The following is a 7,997-nucleotide window of genomic DNA, read 5'->3' as shown; positions in this document are numbered from 1 at the left end:
TACTCTTTTATTGTTTGTCTATAAATAGACAATTTGTTTGCATAAATGTCTAGACCCAATTTTAAGTGATATAAGACTGCGGAAAAAAGATCAGATTGCAGTTTATCATATTTATGTTAAAAAATGATGTTTTATGGCTAAAAGCATTACGAACAATTTAATGTCAATGAAATTTTCGGCAGTTTTACCAAACATTTCTGATTGGTTCTATTGTGAATTATCTAATATGACTGAATTAAAGGAATGATAACCTAATCAGCAGATTTTGAGACAATTTTGTGTCTTAACTGACAATCTATAAGAGTGCAGCTTTAAGTGTTGATCTAAAGCTTCATATACACATTGTTATATTGTCAATAACTGTTTAAAAGGTCTCATGTACTAAATAAGATCATAATTTTCACACAATATCTAAAATTGATCAAAATAAATAAAGTACCATTATACCTATTTTTTAATATTTCTTAGTGCCGTTTCTCATCTGACAATACCAAAGCCATCATTTCAACTATGAATTTATTTTTAACTTTCAACTTTTCTATAGCATATGCAACAAAATATACCAAAAATACAAGCCATGAACAATATGATTGTTCAACTTGCATTATCTTTGACCTTTTAAAATGACCATTTTCCAGTTTTGTCTATTTGTAAGTTATGCCCTGAGGAATAAAGTATGACTGTATGAATCATAAAAAAGGAATAAAAACACTAAAAATATGCCCCAACCCCTGTAATTTCGAATACAGTAGTAAAATCAAGATATTAAACATTTAGAGCTGCACTCCCACAGTTATACCGTTTTCACAACTTTTTTGTTTTGGAATGAGCATTTTTTGGCGTAATTATCTGCAAACCAATGATAAAAGATTGCTGACAAAAGATCAGATCACAGATTTCATATTTCCGTTCGAAAATTAATGTTACTAACGGTTTAAGAAAAGTGCATAAAACATCAATTTTTTAACTTAAATAGAAAAATCTACCATTTAATTTTTCGCAAAAATTGGATGGTTCCAATCCAAGACATAAAATGAGAAAAGTTGTCAAAACGTCCAAAATGTGAGAGTGCAGCTTTAACGTTTGAAAGTAACTCTGTTTGCCTCGTGCCCCTAAACAGGGTTTAATTATATTATATGCCCAGTGGGTTTGTCCCTGTATATTTGATTGTATGATTGCAGTAATGGATACTGGTCTAATTATCTTCTGACAATTTTTCACCAATTTTAAAGAAACAGAAAACACATATTAAGCTCATATAACGCTGTACAATTTAACCTCATTCATTAGGTTGAGAAAAATTCCCTAAAAATATTAATTGTGGAAACATATCTTATTTAAATACATACAGGAAATGGCGACATCATTTACCCATTAGTATGAAAAATGCAGTTTCCTGATATTTGAATAGCGGTTCTTTATTTAAGCATCTCAATTCATTCAACATACACATAGTATGTATCAAGTTTCAAAGGAAACCAAATCATTTTAACGATTGTTTTCACAAACTTCTTTTCCTAGTTTCAACTTTTGAGACTTTTTGATGAGCCTGCACCTTCCCCCTCTTATGCAGTGGCTTCAAGCAATAAAGCTACCAGCTCAAGTTGCACAACTGGTGAACAAGACTGCTGATAGTCGACAAACTGCACACTTGATGCCATCATAAATCATGTCCATCGACTTCCAGAATGAAGAAATGACGCAGCACACAATTGATTTCAATTGGACCTTTCTGTACTTTCATCCCCTTGTTGTAGTCAAAGACTATAATATCTAAGTGTGCAGTGCGGGATCTTGAGAAGCCTTCTGCTCCTCTGATGAAGTAAGTTTGGCAGAGTGTGAAACTCCTGTCTACTCATATGCCTGGACACCTGTGATCTATGTCTTCTTGTGTGTGCCAACCATCACCTGAAATTTTTTTAGAGGAAGTTAGTGCTTGATTACAAGTCAATGTGACAAAACAAGGTCTTTCATTTATGCCACCAAGAACTAGTATTCCAAGTTTCATAACTCGTATGTTAACTCAAAGCAATTGAGCAGAAACTGTTTGGTAATTAATATTAAGTCACTGCTTCCACTTATACTATCAGTAATATTGAACGTGAACTGACTGACCCAAATGCTATTCTAAATATTTTTTATGTGCAGAAACCTAAATCATATTGACACAAAAGTAATCTAATTGTATGTCTTCACAAAACATTCTACAACAATATTTGTCAATTAACCTCAAAGATTGATTATTGTTTTTTAGTCAGACAAACACAGAGATGGCCCTATATCGCTCACTTGATTTGAGAAAGGATTCTAACTTAGTTATTGTTTGGACACTTACTGAACACTTTTGGTCTGACTTTATTATGCAGCTGGTGAAAATATTAAAAGTCCCTGTATAATGGGCTTACAAAAACATGAAGAAAAAAATGTAATTGTTTAAAAATTACAAAGGGCCATAACTCTTACAATATTTAAGTTTGTATTTAGCAGAATAAAAAGCTTTTCCTAAAATACAACCTTAAAACTATATTTACAAGTAAAACAATATTTTGCAAACATGTTTTTTGTATCTGGTTTTTGAGAGAGAATGATCAGAAGAAAACATCACATATTCACAATCATATTAAAAAATTCTTTAGTCTTTTTTTAAAAATTATATTCTATTTCAAAAACACTGCAAAAGACAAGACACTTGCTTTCAATTTATTGATTTAATACATTGATGATTATCAATTCTTATGAAGCGAGATGGGTCTTACACTGTAACCGGTGCAACCTTCATGTTCTTAGTTGCTCAGTTATTACCTTTCTTGAAATTCTCCTCTTGATCTGAGCCACGCCAAAATGATGGGAGATGCTTTTGTTTTTCCATTGAAATGTATAGCACCTCTGTGTTTCTGTTTGTCTCCTGAAATAGTAAAAGTCTATTTATGATAATAACAATAATAATAATCAGTGACTTTTATTGAAATTATTTTCACAGATTGTGCCTTGCACATTGGGGAACAAAGTTGACTTCTAAGGAGAAGATTTTTCCATATAGACCTATAGCAAAAAGTAGCTCCGAACCCTGGAGGAATGTTTTTTATGAATCAATATCCGGTGAAGAAAATTCATACAGGGTATTGAAACATTTTTTGCTTCAAATGAAGACTTTTAACAAAGATAACTACCTCTTCATCATATTAAATAAAAATTAACACAGTCTATGACGCACACGGAGCCCCACATTTGATCTTTTACCATAGTTTGATTGAGAGTTAAGTTTCACATCGACAAGTCTTTACAGGTCTATTAAAGCTGCACTCTCACAGATTGAACGTTTTGAAAAAGGTTATAATTTTTATCTTGGAATGAACCAATGTATGCGAAAATGCATGGAAACCTGTGATATAAGACTGCTGACAAAAAATGTCTTTGAATTCACATCAAACATGTCCAAACCAAATTCAAACTTTGGATAATCACTGTCATTCACGATGAAATTCAGCACTTCTTGCCCAGTATATATACGTTTACTTTAAGTGGAAGGCAAATTAAAACAAACACATTTGTCCGAAAATTAATCAAACTTTAAATGGGATTTGTTCACGTAATTTTCAAGAATCAGGAAGTGAAATAAATGTTCTCATGTTGCCAATTTAGTCTCGATCATCTAGACGCTTGTATCCGGATCTGTATCGTTCTTTGACTCTAATTAGAGTGGCTGCATGAGACTAGCCGGTTCTTCGATAATTGTTACGATCGAACAGTGGTTGAAAATGTAAAGTGAGACCAGTTTTTTACCTGTTATTGAACAAACTGTTATGTTGGCAGGACTGTCCTCCTCAGCAATGCAAAGAACAGCAATGACTGGCTGGCACTCTGTAAAATGGCGATTTAAACATTATGTCCAATAAAACCGGCCCATTCTAAACAATCCATCAGCAATATATATAAATGAGCTGCGCCATGTGGAAATGTGTCTTGGGAAGTTGACATCATTCCATGTAATGATGTCATAAAGATGAGCAGAAGACATTACTTACTATGCAGTAAAAGTTCTTACTTTAACAGTAAAGATATCTTTTTTTGAGAAAATTAATCAAATTGAGCTCTTTTATGTTTCTACAGTACCGTAAGTCTTGTACACATCTATGTTACATATATAAATAATAAACAGGAATAAAATGACAAGTTGTGTACACGCTAATTCCTCCTTATGTATTGTGTAACTCAAGAAAAACAATCCATAATACCAGTAAATCTCTAGAATTCCCTTACTTTTCTCGCTGTACAAAAATGAATGAGGAGTTGCAAACAAGCAGGGCCATAAAACTTTTGCTATTTAAACTGTACCACAACAGCAGTTTAAAGACAGTGATACTCATTGATGGAATAGGCACTTAGACAGCTTCATTTTCTGAGAAATGGAGATCAGACTAAATTCTCCAGAGATAATTTATAGCTTTATTTGAAATAAAGAACATGTTACAGTGTTTGTGTTAAACTTGTTACTTATCCTTGATTTAACACAATCATTACCTTCAAAATGGTGATAAAATAAAAACAAATATACCTTATTAAACACTGTTTACTATCACATCTGTACCCCCCCCCCCCCTTTCCCCTTCTTACATACTTAAGCGGCTCTTACCAAAGTAAAGAATGAAAGGTCCACAAGGCCAATTATAATTATACTAATTTGATTTTAAATCACCCAAAAGGCTTTCTACACATAATGGTTCCTTAATTTAAATCTAGCCTCCAAAGTTGTGATTTCATTGAAAGACTTGAGATACCTTATTTAAAAAAATGACGAAAGGAAAGCTTAAACGCAGAAGTCTGGACAGGTATACGAGCCTGGAAATAAATACACAAAAGCTCACCATGCTGTTAAGGATTCTTATATAATTCCCGGCCCAAGTTCAGCTGGAGATGTTGATTCCACACGGCTGGATAACCGGCCCAGTGCACCCAAGCTTCACCATGGGCAGTATCTGCAAGAGGAGGTTGTATATCTGGGAAAACGCATTTATAATCAATTTGCGAAAGTTCTTATCAGCCATAAGTAGTGAACATGTATGTGGCTTATAGATCATCTGAAATGAAGTTTAATAAAGGAGACAAGGTTCGGTCTGGGATCTTAACCTGGATTTTGATGCTGAAATTGTAAGTTTTGTTCAAATGAAGTATAAACTTAAAGTGATTACAGAGATATCTTGAAGCCCAGATTTATCACTTACCTGAAGTTTGTAGGGCTACAATTGAGAGCTTTGCTGTAAACTGCAGGAACTGTCCCCATGAGCCTTTTGTCTGTAAGGGGAATGGTGGCTTAGGTGATTGGTGGTACCACTCTGCATTTCTTATCCACACACAACACAGTGTATCTGAAAATGACAGAGAATGGCCATGCACTTATGAAAGCTATGCTAGAAATACGCAGTTATGAGTGTATCAGATGACATTTCCACACAGAAATTGTGAGGCCACCAATACAGCAGTACCGACATCAATGACGAAAACATATATATATATCTGTCATGGAGCTGTGCTGGTTCTGTGGCGTCAAAACCACTGCAACTCTCAGAAGTTTGAAAAAGATTATGCAAAGCTCTAGCTTGATGATTTTGGCCCAATTTCAAATGGTTACTCAGTAACACGACGGCGTAAATTTAATCAAACATAAATATAGTTACACAGGAAAATAAGAAATAGCTTTAAACTCCCTCACATTCATGGCAGAGTGCCTGATGTCGGTTAAACATATCTAAATCCCTAAATGGATGATCTGATCCCAGCCAACAGATCAGCGAAACACGAATTGTATTGCGTGTCCGGGGGTGGGGGGGGGGGGGGGTTGGGGGGGGTGGGGGGGGGTCTGGTCCCAAGGATATGAAAAGTTCCAGCTTTCCATGACACTCGCAATAAAACTATCCATGAATTAAAACAAATTAACAAATAACTACCAGGTAATTATGGAAATATAAATGTCATTTTTTACTTAAATTAATGATAAATACAACTTATGTTGCAGTCAAACTGGATAAAATATCAGGAAAATGTGTCCTGTTCCAAAAAGTGTGTTTTGAAGTTGCAGACAATAGTCCAAAGGCCAAGAATTTAAGTGTTCAGATAGGGGCAGGCAAATCTTAAAAAAAATGTCAAAATTTTAAAACTTAAATAAAACTAAAATTATACAAACCTTATATAAATCATGTGTAAACTATAAAATACATACAAGAATACAATGTACACATAATCAAATGCTACCTGAGAGAATCATTTTTTTCAAGAACTACTTGAAGGGGTACTGCAACCCGCAAGCCTTTCGTTGTCGGCCGACACCTTTAAACCTCTTTCCCGCACATTAATTAAACACGTCTTATGTTTCGTCAGTGCCGGTTTTGATGACCAGTATAAATCCAAAAGCAGTTTTTCTGCCAAAATGTACCCAAATGATTTGGATGAATGCTTAACAAGAAAGTGCAGTGTACACAATCAAATAAAGTATTTAGTGTTCCAGAAATAATGAGCAATCTGAAATCTGACCCCTTACATTCCTTAAATATTCACAAAGTGTTAAGTTCTTGTGTTTGTTATCTTTTTATGATTCAATTGGTAAAAAAATGGTGCAAATGTGAGAAGCCCTGAAGAAGAAAACTGATATTTTAATAGAAATAGTGATGAAATCACTGACATTATGTTTACTTAGCAACTAAAGCAACAGACCAACCAGACCTACCAGTATGCTTATCTATATTTAACTGCTAAATTTTAAAAACCCAAAACATACAGATAAGATATGTGGCGCAGTTGTTTATATTGTGTGATTTAAATGCATATATTTTTGTTGGTGATTAGTTTAAATCAAACTGAAGCGATCTCTTATCAATATAAACCTTAGTTCATCCAACAAATTAAATATTTGAATGTTAGAGGATTTGTTTTCAGAAGATCAGCAATAATGTATTTTCTTTAATTGTCTCAATGAAAAATGTAATGTTCAAGTTTATAGGCACTGTTTTATCTGAGAATTTCCCTGGGTGTGAACCGCTTACTGTTTCTAAGTTATCCAAGACATTACTACAATATGGGCAATTTGCTCTGCCATTTTTATAGATAATTGTGTATTCCAAAGGTATTCTTTTGGTCCATTGAACTCACAACAATATTCGAACTCCTGACGTCCAGCACCGCTGTCAGATTATCTAATCCAGCCACTATGCCATTGCATGCTCTTTACTGAACGAAAGATAAATGAATACTCACAATTTTGAACAGTATTTTTTTGGTCACAGAATTTAGAAAATTTGTTACCTGATGATCCTGTAAATTTTGTGTGGATAGACTAAATACTGTTCGAATTTAGCAAATCAAAACAAACATTTTGGGTTTATTCAGTGTAGACCCTAAAATATCAATTTTGATTTTTAAGTATGTAGGTTTGTTCAAAAGCTCAGTACAGTTTACTTTACTTGTTAAGTTATCCAATTTCTGTAAATAAATATTACTTAACTTGACTATAAAATACTGTAGGGGGGCGTGTCGTAAAGTTAAGAAAAAATCCAAATAATTCAACAGTCAACTGTAGCATGGGCCCCCAAGGTCTTGCTAATAGCGGGGACTTTGACTTTCGGTCCAGCCAATCCCAGGTAAAATTCCCGCTCTGCACAGACAAACAGCTGGTAAAAGCCCTCTCAAATGAATTATGGTCATTTCGTAACCGCTCATTGTTGGTCATTTCGTAACCATTGTGTTAGTCAATTCGTAACCGTTAAGAAATCGAATGGTCATATCTTAACCGTTGACTCCTATAATTATGAGGAATTAATTTAATATCATTTGAATTTACAAAATAAGTTTACTGTAAGTATAAAACATAAAAATAACAACATAAACAAAGTTAAATCTAGTAGTTGTATTCCTTCTTTATTCCTAATAGTGTAGTGCGATTTGCCAATAAACTCTGAAACTATGACAAATAGAAACATTCACACTAGCCATTTTTTTATGTTGCG

General features: G+C 33.8%; 2 long non-coding RNA genes across 2 annotated transcripts; both read right to left on the bottom strand.

Moving 5' to 3' along the window:
• Positions 1–1,798: 1,798 nt before the first annotated feature.
• On the bottom strand, positions 1,799–3,862 carry LOC128218918 (uncharacterized). The gene is made up of 3 exons (XR_008258507.1): positions 3,784–3,862; positions 2,803–2,905; positions 1,799–1,908 (listed from the first exon to the last, which is right to left on the bottom strand). It is a non-coding gene; the product is annotated as an uncharacterized LOC128218918 (long non-coding RNA).
• A 1,003-nt stretch (positions 3,863–4,865) lies between these two features.
• Positions 4,866–6,716, bottom strand: LOC128218919 (uncharacterized). Its single transcript, XR_008258508.1, has 3 exons — positions 6,250–6,716; positions 5,223–5,366; positions 4,866–4,976 (listed from the first exon to the last, which is right to left on the bottom strand). It is a non-coding gene; the product is annotated as an uncharacterized LOC128218919 (long non-coding RNA).
• Between the last annotated feature and the right edge of the window lie 1,281 nt (positions 6,717–7,997).

Source organism: Mya arenaria, chromosome 15 (genome assembly GCF_026914265.1).
Source record: "Mya arenaria isolate MELC-2E11 chromosome 15, ASM2691426v1".
In the NCBI taxonomy this organism is placed as follows: domain Eukaryota; kingdom Metazoa; phylum Mollusca; class Bivalvia; order Myida; family Myidae; genus Mya; species Mya arenaria.
The sequence above is the reverse complement of the archived record's forward strand: the minus strand, read 5'-3'. Positions and strand labels throughout refer to the sequence as shown.